The 22,575-nt window shown below is 41.5% G+C and overlaps 1 long non-coding RNA gene across 3 annotated transcripts in view; it reads right to left on the reverse strand.

The window, feature by feature from the left end:
- Positions 1-21,901, reverse strand: part of LOC108582382 — a 38,969-nt gene extending 17,068 nt beyond the window's left edge. For all 3 annotated transcript variants that reach the window (XR_001895794.3, XR_002517569.2, XR_002517564.2), the window contains exons 1-2: positions 8,496-21,901; positions 1,706-1,780 (exon numbers count right to left, since the gene is read on the reverse strand). This is a non-coding gene — a long non-coding RNA (uncharacterized LOC108582382). The remainder of the gene's footprint in view (positions 1-1,705; positions 1,781-8,495) is intronic.
- Between the last annotated feature and the right edge of the window lie 674 nt (positions 21,902-22,575).

The following is a 22,575-nucleotide window of genomic DNA, read 5'->3' on the forward strand; positions in this document are numbered from 1 at the left end:
CACATCCATTAATGCTGTTATTATTATCAAAGACATGAATGGCCCACTGAGGATTGATGAGAGAATAAACTGTCCATATGCTACGAACCATAAGGAAACAATTGATAGGGAAAACCTCAGCGAGAAACTTTGGATGGGACTGATAATGCATCCTCCACCATAAAACACATACACACACAGTAAAGGGGATGTATGCTTGGCATCTGGTAAATCAATGAACTGTGAAGGGACTGAGGCAATAAAGTGAGCAGGTTTCACATTAATATTATAATATGATATGTTTATAGGATGGGGACATTCAAAAGTGATTCCAGCAGCAATGTATAGGAACTGTTTTAATTGAGTTCATGTTCTGCAACAGAAGTGCAGACTTCATCAATCACGCAAAGAAAGGAGTCATGAGAAGGGAAGGTTTTGGACTTGTTTTCCCCTATAAGTGGCCTTTGGATTTTATTGAATGTAACCTATATAATGCATTGTTTATCCATATACTATTTAGCCAGGGAGGTTGTTTAGGAAGACACAAGCCTTGGATACCCTATACACAAAGGATGTTAAAATAAAATATGCATATCTTAATGCCTTCCTGAAGCCATAAGCTTGTTCTAGTTCACTAGGGATCCATCTCTGCCTGTATGATCTATGGTGTTATGGACAGAGGGGAGCGGAATGCAGCCAATTATAACCATGGAGCAAATCCTGGGAAGAAGAGATGTAATACAGGCTCAAGGAATGATTTGCTGCTGAGAGGGGTTCCATTAGCTCCGGAAAGGGTTAGAGGGAAAAGGTTCACAGCAGAAGGGTGTAGATATGTGCCTGAGAATGTCAGGAAGGGCTGCCAAGGGTGAAACAAAGGAGAACTTCCCACCTGGAAAAATGTTCCTCCTGACAGCAATCTGTTCCAAGTGAAATCAAATGGTTTGCAAAAATGTGTTGAGAATCACAAATGTTTTGTGTGCTTGGGATGTGAAATTATTCAATGATCAGGCCTTATGCATAGCCTTTGGATACCTTGTAGGTATTGATCTTCGGATCTTCATAAGGCCCACAGGGTTTGTTCTCAGGCCCACACATCAAAACTGAGATATTCTCTCTGAGCCTGTTCAAGTAAATGAAGCAGGAGCCTCCCCGCAATAGCTATTACCCTCTGCTGTCAAGCTCTGACATATCTTGGAAAGTAACTCAGCACCAGACTTCTCTGTTAGTCTCCGGCAGTGGCCTTACCTAGGTTGAGGGCTGGGGAACTGCCTTGGGTTAGGGGTGGGGACAAGAAGATTGTCATCTTCTTGCTGCAGGACATCATGTCCAGGCCACTGCGGCAGCCTCCTAACTATCTCTCTGGATTTACTCTGTTCCGTCTAATTCCCTTTAGCCTTGCAGCCAGAGATATCTCTCCAAAACATAATCCTGGTTACATTGGTCTAATATTTAAATTTATCCAATAGTTCTCCTTGTTTTTAGGTAATATCCCTGTTTGCTGTCTAGACCATGCCTACCACTAACTGGGTTGTGTGTTCAGATCCCAGCCAGTTTTGGGGTACCTACTCTGTGCCAGGTCCCATACTGAGTTCTGGGAATATTATGATGGCCTAGATAGAATCAATCTTCTGCTCACAAAGCGTATTTGTAGTTAGTGGTAGAGATGGTTAAACCAGTAATTATAGTAAAGTGTGGTAAGTTCTAAGATTGAAGAAGTACAAGTTACCATGGGAGCAGATCGCAGAGCCTCTTCACCTGGAGTGCAAAAGTAGAGAAGGCTTCTCCAGCAACCCTGTTTAAGCTAGAAAAAAAAAAATTATTTTACAAAATTGCCTATCATCCTTGCAAAGGTCAATGCTTCCTTTTGCTCTCTTTTCACACACCCCCTGTCTGTTACTTTCTGCCTTCCAGCGGTGAGGAAAGCTTAGAGGTTCCTGAAAAGACCACGCACATCTTTAGTCCTTCTCAAATTTAGCTGGTATCCATCCTTTAAAGCTCTTTCATCGGGTAGTTTACAAAGGGCAGTGAGCTTGCAGTACAGCAAACCAGGATTCAGTTCAATGGTGCCCCTGAGTTGTGCATCCTTGGGAAAGTTATTTAACTTTACGGAGCCTCCTTTTTTAATTTGTAAAATAGGGATAATAGTGGTACTTCCCATTGGGATTCGAAGGGACCCAATAAATGGCGGCCCTCTTTCATATTCAAGTTTTGAGCAAATTGAAAAACACAACAAAATAATAGAACAGATGAGAGACTGAACATCCCTTTTATTAGTGATTAAGCTGGTACTAAAGAGTATGGCTACTGTATTTTATTGATACTAAAATGTACTTTCCCTTCACATTTAACATCTTTTCACTGAGGGTGCATTTCACAATCAATGGCATGTTACAGTTGCTGCTGGCCAAGTGGCAGTCATGACATAGTTGTTAGTGCCTGCACACACATGAACTTGGGCTATTCTTGGTGGCAAGACTAGGCCACTGCATCTCTTGATGTTTCCATCAACAAACTACTAAGGACCATTTAGGGAAGAATAAATAAAAAAGTCCTGATTGTTATCTAAAACCTCTCTTTGCTGTCTTCTAAAAGACAGAATGCTAACAGAATGGATGTCTTCAGCTTGGAAGACAATTCCAGAATAATATGAAACCAAAGCTGTATCTTGATAGCAAGGAGGAAATTATTTTTTTTTTAAAATCACATAGCTACATCACTCTGAGTCAAAATGTGATTCAAAACAGATTCTAAATGTGAATTTTAAAGATATGTATTAGCCAACTTATTTTCCTTTTTATGTATACAAAAGAGTGACATGTCATAAACACGTAGGTTTGAAAGAAACAATCTTATTCAAAAAGCATTAAGAAATTCAAAGTGATAGAATGGAATGTATTGCTTAATGGTCAGTGTTTTTCTTTCTTTGTGGTACATGAAATCATGATGCCACTTTCACTGATGGTGCCTTCCATGGATGAAATATCATGTATCAGCAGGCAAGCAGTCTTCAAATGCAGAGCCATAGGACTGAGCAGACATCTCCATGACGGGTGAGAGCTGGTTGCTTTGCAGCCTGTAGAGGCAGAGCACAATTATGCTTCCTGTGGGAAGCTTGTTCCTAACAAAAGGAGAAAGGAAGGAGTTGGATTTCCCCATATGCAGTTCATGTGTAATCCAACTCACAAATTGGATTCAGTCACTCCTCCCTGAGAAGAAATGGAGAGAGTTCAGGAACGTTGCCCATGTGGAGTTCCCTCGACATGGAAGGACACATTAACAGAGTAACTATTTCTCAGGTTTGGGGTGACAGCAAAATTAAGTGGGTAATGTAAAATGTCACTCAGTTGTCTTTTAGCATTCAGTGTTGCTGATGAGACGTTTGACATTTGACATAATCTGATTCTTTTTTTTTTTTTAAGACAGAGTCTCGCTTAGTCGCCCAGGCATAATCTGATTCTTGTTTGATCAATGGCCTATTTTATTTTGCTTCCCCACCCTTGTGGGAAGACTTTATCATTGCTTCAGTCTTGGTATTCTGAAATTTAAAAAAGATCTGTCTAGGGGTAGGTCTTTCTTTTTCTTTTATTTTAAGTTGAGGGGTACATGTGCAGGTTGGTTACATAGGTAAACTTGTATCCTCCCAATCTCCACCCTCCAAAAGGTCCCAGTGTGTGTTGTTCCCTTGTATGCGTCCATGTGTTCTCATCATTTAGCTACCATTTTTAAGTGAGAACATGTGATATTTGGTTTTCTGTTCCTGTGTTAGTTAAGGATAATGGCCTCCAGCTCCATCCATGCCCTGCAAAGTACATGATCTCTTTCTTTTTATGGCTGCGTAGTATTTCATGGTGTATATGTACCACATTTTCTTTATCCAGTCCATCATTGATAGGCATTTACGTTGATTCCATGTCTTTGCTGTTGTGAATAGTGCTGCAGTGAACATACCTGTGCATGTGTCTTTCATTTATACTAATTAGAATTTTGTTGGCACTTAACATTTTGAATCTAATGTCCACGTTCAATTCTGGGAAATGGTCTCCTGTTATTTATTTGATAGTTCCCTCTTCTCTGTTTCTCTGCTCTAAATTTCTGGAACTGCTCTTAGTCAATGCTGGATCTCCTGTATTGAATGGCTATTTTTTCTAACTCTTCTTATTTTTTATTTATACATATTTCGAGACTGTCCAACCCTTTAATTTCTAATTTCTCAATCCTTTTTGTATAGCATCTTGTCTTTGTTTTGTAGATGCAATATTTTCCTGAATCTCTCTAGAGACTGCTGGGCAGGCCAGAGAAAGTCAAAATGTGAAGCAGAATGGGTTTGGTGCTGATGCGGTGGACAACAAATTCTATTGAAGTGGTCTTGAATGCTTCCCCTAGTGATGTGATGGTTTCTAGTATCATTGCCTGCTGGGGCAACATATCTTGTGATGGCAACTTAAAAAGTTTACTGCTTTCTGATGCTTCTCCTCTTCAGAGAAATCTAGGTTAAGAAGTCCCACAGGCCGGGTGTGGTGACTCATGCCTGTAATCCCATCACTTTGGAATGCCAAGGTGTGAGGATCACTTGAGGCCAGGAGTTCGAGATTGGCCTGGAAACCATAGTGAGACCCCATTTCTATAAAAAATTTAAAAAGTAGTGTAGTGATACATGCCTGTAGTCCTAGCTACTTGGGAAGCCGAGGTGAGAAGATCTATTTAGCCCAGGAGTTTGAGGCAGCAGTGAGCTATGATTATGCCACTAAACTCCAACCTGGGTGACAGAGCAATATCCTGTGTCAAAAAAAAAAAAAAAGAAAAAGAAAAGAAAGAAAAGAAGTTCCATAGACTTCTTGGCACTCTGCACTTCACAGTATAGACTTATTTACTGATTAGCTACACTGTGCTTGAGTCTCTACTTTCTCCCTTGCTTTGATCTAGCAACTGGATCATAGCATGCATTCAGTAAATGCTTGTTGAATGAATGATTTCACTTAAATACATTTCAATAATTACTCGTTAAGTACCTCCCAATATATGTCCAGCAGAATACAAAGCATTGTGTGTTGTTAAAAACAAAAACAACAATATCAACAACAAAATAGTGCAAGTCACAACCAATGCCATTGTGGAATTTAGAGTTTAGTAGAGTAATTAAATTAACAAATAAAACTCCAAAGCGATACAAGACAGTATTTAGGTATTCAGGTAAGTGTTAGAATGCAGTTTCCAGGCTGGGCACGATGGCTCACGCCTGTAATCTCAGCACTTTGGGAGGCCGAGGAGGGCGTATTGCCTGAGGTCAGGAGTTTGAGACCAGTCTGGCCAACATGGTGAAATGCCATCTCTACTAAAAATACAAAAAAATTAGCCAAGCGTGGTGGTGGGTGCCTATAATCCCAGGGCTCGGGAGGCTGAGGCAGGGGAATTGCTTGAGCCAGGAAGGTGGAGGTTGCAGTGAGCCGAGATTGCGCCACTGCACTCCAGCCTGGGTGACAGAGTGATGCAGTTGCCAGACTCTGTGTGCTATAATTGCTGAGAAAAAGGGGGATGTCACAGTACTGGGGGACAGGTGACAGAGAAGAAGACATCTTTGAAGGGACCATTCACATCAGGGGCCCCAGTGGCAAGGCTCCACAGGCATGGCAACATGCAGATCCAACCTTCACCCCCTTGTCATTTACATTATTCATGCCGCGTGGCGTTATCTACATCACCTCTTTTCCTTCTAGCCTTCAGAGAAGAGGAGGCAAGTTCCAGGACATTAAGTATGCTTTGCCACTTCCTGCTCAGATCCAATTCTAAAATGAGTGGTTATCATCTGCCCAGCAGTCTTTTGACCTGTGGCAACAGTAGCTTTGTGGGAATCTGGCCATTCTTTTTTTTTTTCTCTCCTGCTCTGTTCATTTCCCAGGCTGCACACAAGCCCATTGATTGCTGTCCTTTGACTTGTATTCCTATGATGCCTTGTTATTTTTCCTTCCTTGTTTTCTTTTTCTGCATAATGGCTGGTGGCAGTCACTTGGACAGGGCTCAAACCATTGCTAGTTCTCCTTGTGCATAGATTTCTTATATTATTCCTACCAAAGCTATTAAATGTTGCTGTTGACATTTTCTTTTTGGCCACATGACAGTAACAATATTCAGATCTCTAGCCAAACACCTGCTCAGGAAATATGTTACTGAGGAACTTGAAGCCTTCATTCTTATCCCACACCCCTGGGCAATATTGTCTTCTTCCACAGCATGGCTTTATAGTTTACACCTCTTTGCCTGGCACTCACAGCCTTCCACGGTCTGATCCATGCCTGCTTTGCCATGGTGTTTCTTCCCTATAAGTCTTCTCACATGTGAACAGTGGTGTCTGCAATTGCAGACTAGGAAGAGGCTGGGTCAGCATCAGAACCCAGCTCTCTGATTTCTAGAATGAAAGTTCCTGCTTACCAAACAGCCTACCTTTAGTCTTCCTCTCCAGCCAATAGGGCTATTTCTTCCTGGAGACATCCTATAGCATTGACAATGCCTCTCAAGTGACATTTACTCAAGTAGTCCTCTGTATTCTTGCTTAACTTCGTTTAGGGTTGATATTCAGCTGGTATCGTCCTATGTGGTTGTATAGGTTGTTAAAATATCAAAAGAATTCTTTGGTGATTAGTAAATAACTGTTACTCTAAATTCCTGATTAAACTGCCCAACCATCATCCAGGCTGTCCTGGCACCTTCTTTGGGACCTCTCTAGATCTCCTTGTGATCTAACTATTAAGGGTTAACACCTGGTGCCGTAAGGCATCTCAATTACCCTACTCTAGTCCTATGGCTGGTGTTTCTTCTTACCAGCTGATGCCTATGTCATATGGGTTTCTTAGAAATTTTGAACATCAGTCATGATGCTGTGTCTGTGTCATCTAAATGCTTGCAGGGCTCATCAGTCTGTTTGGTAAATGAGATGGCACTAATATGGATACCCAGCTTATGGGCCTGTACCTGCAATGTTACTGAATGCCAGGAATCCCTGCTCAGAGGTCTCTTGTGCCAGTAGAAATTGGAGCCACTTCCCATGCCACTGCCCTCACTTTCTGCCTAGCCATAGCTCCATAAGTCTCTGCCACAGCTGCCATGATTGGAGCATTTCCCACTTGCCATCTTCCTCCTTTCTCCAATCAGCTCGGTGCTAACTACCTGTGCTGTTGTATCAAGCCACAGTTGCGTCATTCTTCTTGGGATGCAGCCTATAAAGCTGATGCATTCTACTCTTTGACCACTAATGTTTCCTCTGGGAGCTGCATGCTTTGTTGTTCTACTTGGATTGATACCATTCACTCACACTACAGCTCTACCCACTGCTGCTCCTCCTGAGCTACTAACTGATAGTCCTTCTTTTACCAGGTCTCCAGCTGTCACCTCACTTTCTGGAAGGTAAATAACTACCTTTTCTCTGTGTTGTACTCTTTCAGAGGATCTCCAGAGCAGTGTTGCTTGGGCCTCTAAAATTAGAGATTTGTGAATGCTCACAGACAAGCTTTTGTTTCCTTGGAACAAACATGTGCTTACAGGAGGCTTCATTCAGTCGCTGCCTGCTGTAGTCAACCAGTTCTCTTCCCCAGTCCCTGTGCTGTGCTGCCAAGCCTACCTCATCACGTCAGGCAGGTTCTTTCTTCTCTCAGAGTAGACTGCTTTCCAGAGGTGGATCTCACACACCTCCATTGTAGTTTGGCCTTCATCAGGTTCTTTCTCAAACTTATCCCAGTTTTTCAGAAAACCCTATTTGTCTCTGAATTCCCCATACTGAGAATTGAGGTATTTTTCTATAGGGAGGTCCCTATTCCCACAGGAATCAGTCAGTGGAAATGAACTCTGGGGAAAGGGAAGTCATTCAGCCAGCACTCTCTCTTAGCGCTTTCATACCTAACTGAACTTTCTTGAGGGATGAAAAGTGTCTTTTTTTTTTTTCCTTTATATTCTCCCATATCCTGTAGCATAGGTCTAAGCACTTTGTACACATTTAATATACCTTGTGGAGTGAATGCATAAATTGATTCATTTCTCTGCTAGGCATTGTTGCTGGAGCTTACATTGGAGGTTTCTTATTTGGCTGTGTGTCATGAGGTTTCAGGGATCTCACAAGCTTTTTCTTTTTCTTTTTTTTTGACACAGTTTCACTCTGTCCCCCAGGCTGGAGTGCAGTGGCACAATCGCTGCAACTTCTGCCTCTCCGACTCAAGCTATTCTCATGCCTCAGCCTCCCGAGTAGCTGGGATTACAGGTGCACACCACCACACTAATTTTTATATTATTCATAGAGACAGGGTTTCACCATGTTGGCCAGGCTGGTCTTGAACTCCTAACCTCAAGGGATCCACTCATCTCGGCCTTCCAAAGTGCTGAGATTACAGGCATAGGCCACCGCACCTGACCAAGCTTCTTGAAATTATAAATGAAGATTCTGTATATGTGAGATTTTTTGAAAGGGAGAGTCTATAGCTTCCCTCTTCCCTCATCCTTACAGATTTTCAAATGAGTCTATGCCCCTCTACCTTTAAGCATTTCTTAAAGGTGGATCTTGAGGATCTTGAAGGGGTCTTCTTGCTCAGAGGAGGCTTTGTGATACTTAGTGTCTCTGTATCTAAGTGAGTCTGGACTGGTAGAACATGAAAGTGGGTGACTAGGAAGGAATTTTCTAATGGACGTTTATCCTTTAAGAGTTCTCCAGGATTGTTCAATCATAGAATAAAGGACTGAGAATGTTTTGCCTACACACTGATCTGATCTAGCACCCTTCTGTCTTGGCCTAAGCTTTTTGGTGTAGAATCTTCCTGGTGACTGCTACCCTTTGTCCACTCGGCAATCCACTGGCTCCTGTCTGTTTCCTGGTCTATCTGTGTCCTTGTGATCAGTGTCTCCATGTGTTTTTCAAATGGGCTGTTTGTGCTTGCTGTTTGTATAGATTTGTATAGATTTTTAGGTCATCTACTTTCGGCAACCGATGGAAGGCTCCCTAAGTACGTGCCTGAGTCCTTGCCTTCAGAATTATGTCCAGAGGGGCACTGAGCAAATAAGGTGAGCCATGTTAATGACACATTGGGTTGAAGACACATTTGAGATTACTCTTTTGCTGTCTTGAAATCCTAAAATCAGGCTACCCTGAATCCATGATGCTTTTCCTAAACTGGAACATTGTAGAAGTTAAATATTCTAAGTGGAATTGGGGATGGAGTCTTCCATTGTGAAGCATTTTATCAAACTGATGTGATTATAGTGCTTTTTACATGAGAACTATCTTCTCCAACAAGTGAAATATCATGACCTGGCATTACCCTACCCTTTCAAAATAGCAGACGACAGTTTAGAGCAACTAAAAACAGTGTAAGTGCCCCAAACACTTCAGGAGCTGAAATAATCACAACTTTCCTCTTGCAACAATGCCTACTGGTTAGACATTCACAAGACTTTTCACTGTCTTTGTACTTCACTGTTTGTGGGAGGGGTAGATAAAAAGAAAAAAAGAAAGGAGAGAGGCAGGAATGTAGCCCAAGATCTCAGCAGGAGGGAGCCCTTAGCTGGAGCCTCCCTCTTTTTCTTCCAAGAGGATGATATCAGGATAGTAAACTGCTAACCCTGGGGAATCAGTTTGTCCCTTTAAAGCTATTAAAGGGACCAAGATGAGCTGGATTCCTAAATGAGCTTTGAGGATTACTCTGCCAGGTGGAAGGTGACTGCCCATGGGGGGAAAGAGAAATTGGCTCCCAGTATATCATTTTTGAGCTGTCCAACGGTAATCTCCACACTGATTTAAGGAGGAGGCATTTGAGATAGTAATGGACAATTGCCTCTTGCTTTTTTCTGATAACAGCAGGTGCTCTCAGCAGCAGCAGCTTATCCTAGGTATGGAGAATGTGAAAGGTGGGAGCCTTGGACAGGGCATGAGGATAGAGGAGATATGTGGATGGGCACCTGGAGGGACGTGGGACAGATTCGGAAATGGCAGGTATCATCTCAGTCCCCAAAGGGAGCTGCCCCTCAGACTGAGTTTTGGGAAGAAAGATCAGGACTGCTCTTGTTCGGCAGAGGGACTATAGCTTCAGGGGAAGATGTCATTCTTCAAAGGCAGGAGCTAATTTTCTCTCTGGATTAAGGAAAAGATTCATGAGGTCAATGGTGTGGGCTGTGCAACCCACTCAGTGGCTGTCCTGGAAGCATCAATCAAGTCTAGGCGTCCAATCTTGACCACTGGCAAATATCTATTTTAGGTTGACCCCATCCTCACTTGCTGGAGGGAGGAGATGTTATTCAATGTGTCAGGGAACTTATTAAACTATTAGATGGCAATATTTTAAAGGTAACTTTTAAAAAATTGTCCTTGGCATATGAGCTCTGAGAGTACATTGGGATTGTTTCTTGACCAGTGAAAAGTCCTAACACAGGCCTTTGGGTAGGTAGATGAGTTAAAGGCTTTGTGAGCTCTCACCTGGACAATTGTAATGTCCATAATGGTGGTCTCATCCTCTGAAGTCTCCCCACATCAGTCTGCCACCCTTTTACACACTGTTTTCAGTGTGTAATTTCTAAAACAGCATTAAAACAAAACAAAACAAAACAAAACAAAAAAACCCTTAGTTAAAAACCTCCAGAGACCCCTGGTTTCTATCGTTGATACAGTCTTGGTTCCCCAGCATGCCTATTATGCTATTGATCATCTGATTTCAACATGCTTTTCCAGCCTCATCTCCCATCACTTTTTGTCCCGAATGTCTGCTCCAGCCCCTAGAAACCACATCTTTCCCTGTGGGTGTACTCTTCTCTTTTCTACCTGAGCTTGCTGCTGGTCCCTCTCACTGAAATCTGTCTCCTCCACCATGCTCTGGCAGGTGGATGCCCAAGAACCACTTCCAATGTCACCTCACTTAAAAGCCTCCTCTGGTAGCTGCCTCTCTGCACACTTCTCAATTAAGGCAGATTTTGAGGTTTTCTCTGCTGTTCTTGCAAATAATTTTTAGTAAATTTCTGCTAGAACACTTGTCCGTGCTATACAAATTATATTGTAATTTTTTGTTAGTATGCCTACCTTCTCCAGTGGAACTGGGAGACTATTCTCATTCACTTTTTTCAAGAGTTTCAGCATCTATTACAATTCCTAGGAGAGGTGCTCAGTACATACTGGAAGAGAAGATGAATGAAGGCTTGAATGAATGTAGAAAAGAATAGAGAACAGAAACAGAGATCTCCAATGTATAGTTAGGCAAGGCCTATAGAAGGTTATGTGCTCCTCCACTCCCAGCCGCTCTCCCCCTTCCAACTTCCTGCAGGCAATTTGCACCTAAACTGTCCTTTATTTTTCTGTTCCATCATGTCTTGTTGCCCTCAATTGCTGTAGTCTGATGTTGACCCTGCATGACAAGCAGATCAACTCCTAATCTGCCAGAGCCCCAGTTTTCCTGGGACATTTGCAAGCTCCTGACAGAACCCGAGGAGAGGAAAACTGTCAGCCCTCACTTGTCAGTTCTCGGAGCAGCCAGACCTAGGCTTAATTTGCACCTTGAAATCCCCTGGGGCCATCATGGCTCTGATTGTTGGTTTAGGCTCCTTAAATAGTTTATCTTAGGGGATAAGTAGGATAGAAGGATGGAGGATGAGGACTATCACCACTTTATTGTTGCATCTCCAAAAAGCCGGGATGGAGCTGGGGTGTGGGGAAAGGGGTGTAGACAGGGAAATAGAAAATGAGGAATGAATAGACTGGTTTTAAGTTTCACACCAAATTAGAGTAATAATGGGGAAATTGAGTTGGGAAACATTAAAAAAAACCCACAAAGATGACTCAGTGTAAACAGCGCTGTCTAAAAAGCAGCAGAAGATCCACACAGGGAGAAGTTGCACTTGAGTGATAATAAAGGAGGCAGCTAAAGCAAAGAGATCTCCCCGTCTGCCGGGTTTCTATCGCTTAATCAAAACTGACTCCAACCACTGCAGCTGCAAAAAAATGTTCCCAACCTTCCATTAATTTCCATACAATAACCCTCTAATGGGGGAGCTGTTCGGGGGAGGAGCGCAATCAATCTGGCCTAATGACACACGGGAGACCTGGGGAAAATGCAAACTTGGAGCAATTTCATGGCAGGTGCAACCTTGGAAAGCATTACCATTTTTCTAAGTTAATTTGTTCCCTTGATATGTTTGAAATCCATATTTGTACTTTAAAGGTCTAAAATGCAAGATGATTAAAAAATATAACCGGATTTTTGTAAACCTTTCAGCAATAGCGGGTGATATATTGGCTGCCTCCCTCCTTCCTCTCTTCTGTGAGCAGGGATCACTTTGCCTTCTTTTATCCTTTGCTGTCATCTGAGGTGGCTGTAGATTCTCTGTTTTGTTTACTATTTTTAGGTTTTCCCTTGGCTCCTGCCTTCTGGAACCCTTTTGCACTCTGGGCAGAACCAATCTGGGAAATGGCAGCCAGACCTCTGGGTGGGATTTAGACCCCAGAGGAGGAGGAGCAAAGAAATCCCATTCCAGATTGGTTGTGGAGAGACTGCAATGTCTTCTCCTTGTCTCTGGCTCTTCCTCCCTGCCCACCTTTTCTTCCCAGATAGGTGAAGAAAGGTCCAGGGAAACAAAAACAAAATCTGGCACTTGGCCCTCATTCAGTCCCTTGATTTCTCAGTTTCACTGGCCCTCCCCTGGCCTTGCAGCCTGAAGTTGGCCTCCGGAGGTCATCTAGGCAGAAGCCTAGATGTTCTTGGCAATTCCCTTTCCTCTTAGAACTTGTCCTAGGAAGCATAAGGAAAAGTACTCTCTGCCCCACTGAAATACACATACATTCTCTCTCTCTCTCTCTCTCTCTCTCCCCTTCAAACATCTACTTGGAATAAAATGATAATGTGCAGATTTCTGCTCCCTGGTTTGCCATCTTGCCAAAGGTCTTACAGACTAACACTGTTTATGGAACGTGCAGTTAACCTCCCTCCTTCTCCTCTACTTTAATCTAGGGAACTTTACGTTGAAAGAACCCTTCGTAGACTCTTGCGGATTATTCTTCCCATGCTTTAAGTGGCTTTTCCCATTCCGTGAGCAGGGCACGTTGAGAGCCCTGGGTGTATCTCTGATTGGTAGGGCATTCAAACAACCAGAACCTCATAAGTTCTTCCAGCCTTTGAAATAAGGTATATTTCATTCCATTTAGCCTTAAGGTTTATAAATTAATCCAAAAACTCTCTGAGAAATGCATTTGCCATCCTAATTGAGAATTTGATGATAACTTACTCAAGAATCCAGCTCTAAGGCTCATTGATGATGCTTAGAGTTCAAGGGTTTCATGCTGCTTAACTCTGTTAAGTGCTCTGGGATGAATTACCACTGGAGAGAAACACAGATCTTTGAGGGCCAGAAGTTAGCAGTCTTTTTTTTCTAAACTATCATTAATTAGCTCTTTGGGAGCTTTAATTCCTTGCTCAGAAAGAGGGAATTAACATTCGTCCCATACTTAGGAAAAATTCTCTTTACTGTCTTGCCCTGATGCTATCCCAGAACCTTGATATAGTAGCTGCCAGAATGCCCCATGCAAACCTCTAATGCCGGAGGGCATAGTTAACCCAGAGTCCTGGCTGCTGGGCTCTGAGCTACATTACTGTGTTTATGCTGAGGCCACACCTCCCAGAGGTGGCTCCCAGCCAGTGACTGAGGTTGGCAGGGATACTAAGGCAAACCAAACCCTAGGAAATACCAGATTCTTTAGATTTCATCTTGATAATTGCCCCCATGATCCTGCTGTACTGTCCTGAGTCTTCATGGTGATCTAGGACAATTTTACCCAACCTTTCTTCCTGTCTTTTTTCTTTGGAACTCTCAGACTTGCATGGTAGTCTAATGATTCTTGGAGTCTCCCCAGCTCCCTTCTTATTTTCTCTTACAGGTATATTCTCTATAAAAGTATTTCACCATGTTTAATCTCAGCTTGGTGTCTGTTTATCAGAGAACTTGGACTAACACGCATAGTCACAGCCACCGGAGAGACTACGTCTCCTGGAAAATGAGAATTCAATTGGTTATATTCCACTAGGCTTCAGGAGTTCAGATAGCATTATTTATTTTGCATTTAAAGGTAAGCACTGCAGTACAAAATAATGTCCCAAAAACCTGTTGAACTTTTAACATTTTTCTCTTGGTTTTGGAACCTTCCATCTGTGTGCAGAATTCATTTTATTCTAGAAATGTGTTACCTTTCTCCTCCTCACCATGTGATCTGTGTACAGCACTCTAGGTAACAGGAGCTGACATTTATTGTTAAACCTGCCTCTTGAATCACTCTGAGGGAGACCATAAATGTCTCTGATGTGATTCCATATAGAGGCTTAAAATGGCAATGTTATCTATATGTGCAATTATGATTCATCTATTTCTCTCAAAAGATTACAAGTGCTGGAAAGAGGCTGCAACCTTTTTCTTTGGTGAAGTGGGGTGAATAGTGGATTTATACAAGCATTGTAGGGTCATGAAAACATTATCTTGGATCAGCTTCTGGGACTAACTTTATTTATCAGGAACTCTTCCCTAGATCAAGAGTTGAAATAACCTGGACAGATTACAGTAGCTGTAGTAGGTCTTCCATCTGGGGCAGTTGGGTATACATAAGCTTTAATGCCATCATTTAATCTTCTTGCAAACCACACCTAGCACAATTTTGATTCACATCCTGCTGGAGACACTCAGTAATTACTTCTAGCTCCTCAGTCTCTTTTAATATAATGTCATTTTATTACCACTTGCGTGAAACAGGAGACGCGTAGATATAGCTGTGGGTTCCAATTTTTGTGTTTTTCTTTTCTCCCTTTCCCTGAAAAAAAAAAATAAAGCCAGGTTTTGTTGGAATGGGTAGTATTTTATTTTATAGCAGAAGCCAGTATTTGATCAGAATATTTAGTGAGAGAAGTTTTATCCATTTATGACATCTTCCATCTTCTGGACAAAATGCTTCTGACATAGCTTACTTTTTTATGAGATGGACAAATTTAAAAACAATTTTTCTTTTTTATTATAGAAGTCTTCCATGTTTGATTTCTGTGTTCTAAAGTATTAACCGAAAACAACATTTCATTGGCTCATTCCAAGTGAAAAACATGCAAAGTGCTGTCCCTAAGTTTACTTATCTAGAGGGCAGGTCTGATCCCATGCACTCGTTTGTCCTTTCTTTCACGAATATTTGTGTAAATTTTATTCAGCAAATGTTTATTGAGTTCCTGTCATAAGCTAAGTGCTAGGGATACTTGATTAACAAAATGGACAAAATTTCTAGCCTCACTAAGCTTATCCCTAGTGGAAGACTCAACAATGAGCAAACAAGTATTTTATGGGGTGAAACCAACAATATTTCTGATGAACTAACTATTGGGATGTTAGACAAAAAGAAGAGCCAAGGATGAATGCAGGGAACTTAGCTTGAGCTAACTCTACAAAACAGGAGACCATGGAGGAGAAGCAGGTTTGGTGGCAGGCAGACTAGGACTGAGTCAAGAACTCTGTTTTGGACATGTTAAGTGTGAGATGCCTATGAGATATCCTGGTGGAGATATCCTGCTGGATGTATAAGTTAAGTTTATGGTGTAGACTGAAATTGAGAAAATGTGTTTGGGATAGTACTTACAGCTTTAGGGCTAGATGAGAATTTCAGGAGTATGTTGTTAGGGAAGAGAAGCATTACAGAAACTAGACTTAGGGGTTCTCTAAATTCAAGAATCAGGCAGAGGAAATAGATTTATGATAGGGGGCATGTACCATGTGCCGGGCATTAAGCTAAGCGCTGAAGATACAAAGAAGAGAAGGCATTAACTAAACTCATTGAGGACAGGGGATGTGTTTTATTCTCTTCAGATTCCCAGACCCTAGCACATCACTAGCCACATAAGACTTTATTTAACAACAACAAAAACATTGAAAGGAGGGACTACACAGAGTCTAGTGATAAACCAGAAATTATAATTAATCCAATTCTGTGCATATGAGATCCTATTAGAAAAAAATAAAGTTCATATTCCAGTGATAGAGGCAAAGAAGGCATTACAACATAGCATGAGTGTTTATCAAATATAATTTTGTACAAAAAGTTTTGAGAGTGTAAGGTAGGGACATCTATGTCTGCCCTGGGTTATCACCAGAGGAAGTGATGCTTCAGAGGAGGGAATTCTCACCAGGCACACAGAGCTGAGGGAGGGCATTTGTCAGATTATTGAAGTCCAACAATTTTGCTGCACAATTTGATGTCACTGGTTCCTGGGTGGAGTGAACTTCTCCACTATCAGCTCTCTGTATTTTCCAACTTTGACTTTATAATTAGTCCATTTTTCACAACAAATATATTTGTCTCTTTAAGAAACTGATTTAAACAAATAAACATTTATTTAATGCCTACCTTACATATTATATGCCTATCTGCCTTCAAGAAGCTTTCAAATAATGGAATGAGAAACAGATGTTAGTAGTCAACTACAAGGCAAACCAAGATAACGTCCTAAACAGAAGTGCGAAGAGGTGTTGTAGGCATACATTGGAATGAAGAAATGCTTTTGACCAAGGATCAAGGAAGGCTGCAGAGAGGAATTTACAATGAGCTTATTCATGGGACTATATAAGATAAGGGAGTGGAGTGTATTTCAGGTTGAGGAAACAGCATAAGCAGGCATAAATATAATACAATGTTTGGTGTGGGAGAAGCAGTGAAATGTGATGTCAATGTTTGGGGGGATGTTCCAGGAGACTGGCTAAAATGTTGTTGGCAGAAAAATCAGGAAGGGCTTAGGATACCATGCCGAGGAATTTGGACTTTACTTTGTAGGCAACAAGGATGCTTTTCTGCAAAGGGGAGAGAACTTTTGGGCAATTCCTCAAATATCAAATCAATGGGAGACAACCCTGAGTAAGGTTGAAACATTTCTCATGACTAAAAAGTAGAGTGAGAATATTATACCCTACTTCTACTGGGAAGGGTTTGTATAAACTATAATCACATCTCTTAAAGTCCCATTAAGCCTTGCTTCTAGTCCATTAGTTTGGGAATGTTAGGCTGACATTTTTATTCATGTAACCCCATAGTATTCTCAGATATTCCTATATCCAAGAGATATAAGTAAACCCTTAGCCTGACCATAGAACTTCTGAATATATATGGTTAGTTGAAGACACATTTCTCTCTCCACTTACGCAAGCTCCATGAAACAATCATAAAGGAACAAAAGAACAAAGTCATTGGGAGAATATAACAACAATGAACACATGTAAGTTACATGTTTGTTCACCTGTTTCCTTAGAATCTGGCAGATAGCAGGTAAACAACTTTTGAATGATTACACACTGAATTAAAAGAATCAGATAGACTCTTTTGCAAGATGAAGAGCTGTTAAAGGAGTGATAATAGAACATGGCAGATAGGAATTGGTTACAACTTATGAACTCGAAGAGGAGGTATTATTGATACTAGGAAAGATTAAACTTTTTCTTTCTGTCTTGTTGCCTCCCTAGGGCTGGAGTGTGTAATCCTGTTGCTGTCGTTAATCCTGTTGCAGTTCACTCTTATCCAATTCTGTATGCTTCTTAGATCCAGAAACAGGCATGTTATGTCCTTGTGCCTCTGCTCTGCCCAGTTAGCTGTAGTCATCCCTGCCTAAGAAGAATGCATTAGATCCAGTAAAAGCTTCATGTTCAGTCTCAGTTGCAAACAGTGGAGCATTTCAAAGTAGGGGTCCTGAAGCCTGCTCCACGGGCTTTACTGATTGTCTGCAGGAAACGGCTCTCATCTTAACTTCTGTGCCCTTGAATCAAAAGACATTTTTGCTGGTCACCCAGGACAACGTTTTCTCTAATATTCCTCATAATTTCCCTACCAATTCTTAAAAGTATGATTCTCCTCTGAGAGTTAAAGTAGCAAAACCTGTATATGACGCACACGCTTCTTCATTGTTTAGAAGAAACCAGAAGACATTTTGTAAATGGGCAGCTGAGTGATATGGGGCTAGTAATGCAAGGGAGGCTTCGGAAGGACTGGCCTTGAATGTGATTAACTTAACAGTAAAACCCAATGAAATCAATCAGTTCCTTCCTGAAGAGACCACAGCATGGTGCTGAAGAGTGTGATCTCAGGAATACAGATCTGGATTTAAATCCCTGCCTCGGGTGACTTTGTAAACCACGTGTCCTCTATGGAAATCAGTTTCTTCATCACTGAAATGGAGATAACTGGTATGTCATTGGGGTTGTGTGCTGATTAATGAGGTAATGTCTGCAGTGGTTAGTATAGTATGTGGCACATTTAACAAGTGGGTCTTCATGAAGCTGAGAAAAGGACACCAAAGAACCAAAATTTGTCATTGTTCCTCTAACACACCCAGAGGACACAGAGTCTGAGTGTGAAGGAGATCAGCATTTAGGTCCCTGGGGAGTTGAACTCATGTGGAACAGGTGCAGTACATCAGGATTTCCTGTGGCCTCCAGAAGCCACCCTTCAAGGCCACCCACTTCCCACTATACTCATCAAAGCAACGCTGTGGTGAGGAATTTAGCTTCCAAGTTTTCTGCTGCCTGGGAGAGCTCTAAATATTGTATTCCAGTATTCTGTTCACTTAGCAAAGGGTATTCCCATTCCAAATACATGAATTGCAGTTTGATCTACATTTTAGATTCTTGTTTGTTTTGTTACATGAGTCACTGTCTAATCTTGATCCTGACTAGGATGAACTCAATAAGTGATACCTGCTGTGTGGAGTCATGAGTTTTTCCACACTGTCTCCATTTCATGCCTATCCTTTCCCTTTCCAGGGGTGACCTCCTGTGTCCAAATGACACTGGTTTATCTCTGTAGATTCTCCCATCACCAGTGACCTTGCTCCACTCCACTCGGACCTTCTCTGGTGCCTGAGACTCTGCTCCGTACCATGCCTACCATCAATTCCGGGGAAGCAGCTGTTTTCAGGGCTTCATTGGTTATGCAAGAAATAGTGGTTCAGAGACACACTGAGCCCAAATATGTCTGCTGCCTGATTTTACCAGAGTACACACATATTTGGCTGATGCTTCCATATCTTCTTGCCTCAAGGGGTTAATTTCTTCTGGAATTGAGGTAGTTTTCCTCATTCAGGGGAGGGGATATAGTTCCTCCCTCTGGCCCTTTAAAGGGTCTCTCTCTTAGAGTCAGAGCCTTCTTCTTAGCTCTAGAAAATTTTCCCCCAAATTTCCATTTTATTTTCTTATGTGAACAAATATGATTCTGTCAGAGGGTCTGATATTAACTGTAGGAAACAAGAAATCCCACAGCTTGTTGGGATCCCACAGGGTGTTGGCTATTATCCCCTATCTCCAACCAGTTCATTCTTTTAGACCTATTACAACTAACTGTGACTACTAGAATTTTCTTTTTTTAACATGTTTATCTCAAAGTAAGTCAGCTTCTTCCATTATCATTCCCCACCTCTCACCTCACCCAGTCTTCTGTTACAAGAACCCAAAATCTTTATTCTTACTGAGTTACTGTCTGGCTAGTCATCGGAGTAGATAAATATTTGATTTACTTCTGGATTCTTCCACTCTTCTCCTGTTTTTGAGGCATTACTTACATGCAATAAGATTTATTTATTTTAAGGACACATTTTGGTGCAGTTTTGTAACCATATACAATTGTATAAACCACCACTACAATCAAGACAAGGCAAGTTTTTCACTCTAAAATGTTTCCTTCCTTCACTGCTTTTTAGAGATGACTAAATCCTTGAAGCACCATTTACCTCAGACTTAAAGATTCTTTATAGTGAAACACTTTAGGGGAAATTTTATTTAAAAGTTGTAATCTGGGTGATATGTTCAAAGTTTTCACTTTGGGGGACTTCCAGGTCTGATGTTCCAGTTGTATCTGAGCTTTTTCTCTCAGCTAAAGGCCACATTTGCCATCTACATCTGCTATTGATGTAGAATATGTTCACAGATGGCAGGAATCTTGGGCAAAGACTAATACACTGGCCTCATACCCTCTCAGACTTGCCAGCTGCCATTTTAACAATTCTTGGTTAGTCTCACAACTCATCTAGCAGTGGCCATCCTTTCCCCAGCTAATGAACTGAATGAAGTGTCACAATCAGATCTTAGCAGCTTTAGAAAACTGTGTTATCCAAAAGGCGTTGCATTCTTTTCTGTTCTTTATAGAATATCTTCCATTCCATTCAGCATTCCAGGTCTTCATCTAGTAAACAGAGTGCTCTTTGTTTTTTCCATGCTTCTTTTATTGCATATCTTTATCTGCCCACTATGATCATGTGTGACCTTAGTAATTATGGCTCACAGAATCTCCATTTCTATCTATCCATCCATCCATCCATCCACCCACCCACCCAACCACCCACCCATTAGTCAACAAGCATCCAATATGTAGGAATATGTGATTTACATATGCCAGGCATGAGATAGCATTGCACTTCACAATATTATCTAACTGGATCCTTACCAATACACTGATTTTGTATTTGAAAGAACCAGGTGGCTTACCTAAGGAAACTGATGACAATAAATGATAACTCAAAATCTGATTCTGTCTGATTGCCAAGAGTATTTTTTGTCCTGAGTTCTGAGTTGGTTGTGTTGTGTTGTTGGATTGTGTTGTTGTGTTGTGTTGTGTGTGTGTGTGTGTGTATGTGTGTGTGATACCTCAGTGCAGAGACTGAGTACAGATTTGGCTCTATGAGTCTGAAGTTCATTTGAAAGATCTGGAACAAAGATAGAAATTCAAGAATTATTGACACATGGATGGTTTTGGAAGCCATGCACATAAACGGGATTGCCAGTCGAGAGTGGAGAGACAAGATCAGAAGAGATGATCTAACTAGAATCACAGCCCAGACTCTGGTTATAACATTCTGCACTACCTTAGTCTCCACATGTTTGCTTGTCTCTGTCAGCTGTTCTTCATGTTATTACAGAACAGCATATTCACAGCATTGTCTCTTGGTATCCTTCTGTTGCTCTAAGAGACACATGTTAAAAGTGGAAACTCTGCTTCCACTCACTAAAGTAAAGGAAGAAGATGCTTCTTGAGTACCCATCCTCTATATACCCTGGCCATGTCTAGGTCTCAGGTCTGACTTACCAACCCCATAGCTACTCACTCAGTCACTGGGAGTCTGTTGTATGCATTGTCCCTCTCCCAATCACCCATCTCCATTGTGCAAGGATACTTTTCCTAACCTAAGAAAGCCTTCTTCTCCTCCCTGACTTAACCTAGACAAAATTGAAATTTATCATGGAGTTCAGCTATTATGAGAAGGTATACACTAAAAGGTATGCCCGAATGAAACGCATTCATATCTCCAGTTTACAACTGGAACATCAGACCTGGAAGTCTCCCAAAGATTTTTAGATTCTAGTTTTATTTATAATCTAGCCGGAAACTTGCCTATCTGTTCTTTCTTACAAAATCCATCCCCAAACCCATGCTTAGTCTTTCTCAACACTGTTTCCTAAATTCACCGCAATTCTATTTCAGGAATTTTGGGATTATTCTATGACCCTCCAGTGGGAGGCCTAGATTTATTCTTTATTGATTTGGGGTTAATGAGAAGTTTCTAGTTAAAGACCATTTTCACTTTTGTGGATCACACTTCATACTCCTGAGGCCCACTAAGTAGGCTGTTCATCCCACCCACAAAAACCACATATATCACATATATCAGAGATGGCTGAATGTTTTTCTACCATAATGAGGACCAAGGCCGGGTAGATGCCCAGTCCTAGGAACTATGCTATATACATAATGTTCATCCCAGGAGAGAACTCAGTAAAATAGAGAAGAGGATGTAGGTTTGTATGTCTGTAGAAAGTCTTGGGTTAGGCCAGGCGCAGTGTCTCACACCTGTAATCTCAGCACTTTGGGAGGCTGAGGTGGGTGGATCACAAGGTCAGGAGTTCAAGACCAGCCTGGCCAAGATGGTGAAATCCTGTATCTACTAAAAATAAAAAAGTTAGCTGTGGCTGAGGCAGAGAATTGCTTGAACCCAGGAGGTGGAGGTTGCAGTGAACTGAGATCGGGCCACTGCACTCCAGCCTGGGTGACAGTGAGGCTCCATCAAAAAAAAAAAAAAGAAAGTCTTGGGTTAGATATTTAGGAGAACTTTTTTTGGCCCTGGGGATGAGTGAAACTTTTTAACACTAGAGGACTGCAGCAGTCCTTGTTGTTATTCTTATTTTTAAAAGAAAACAAATCACTTCCCAAAGATAGTTTAAATGCCATCCTGCCTGGAGGAAGGGCAATGGGCTAAATAACTTCTCAAGGTCTTCCTTAACCCAAGGACTTTTATAGCCAGTCATTCAGAAAATGTGCTCCCTGAGTAAAAATCAGCCTAACTGCACTTTTCCAAATGAAAATTCAAATACCCGTTTTCTGATAGGTGTCCAAGTTTCAATGATATATTGCTATCCTGCATTATGAACCACAACACCTTTTCTCAGATGTCAAAATCTTCTCTTACCAATACAAGCAAATATCTATTTCCCTCAGACATCTGGCTGATTCCCAGGCAAATCTGAGTCAAGAGCTCAGTACTCATTATCTGCCTGGTTTGTGCTGTCTCATGAGCACCTGGGGGACATAAC

Source organism: Papio anubis, chromosome 1, assembly GCF_008728515.1.
Source record: "Papio anubis isolate 15944 chromosome 1, Panubis1.0, whole genome shotgun sequence".
Lineage (NCBI taxonomy): Eukaryota > Metazoa > Chordata > Mammalia > Primates > Cercopithecidae > Papio > Papio anubis.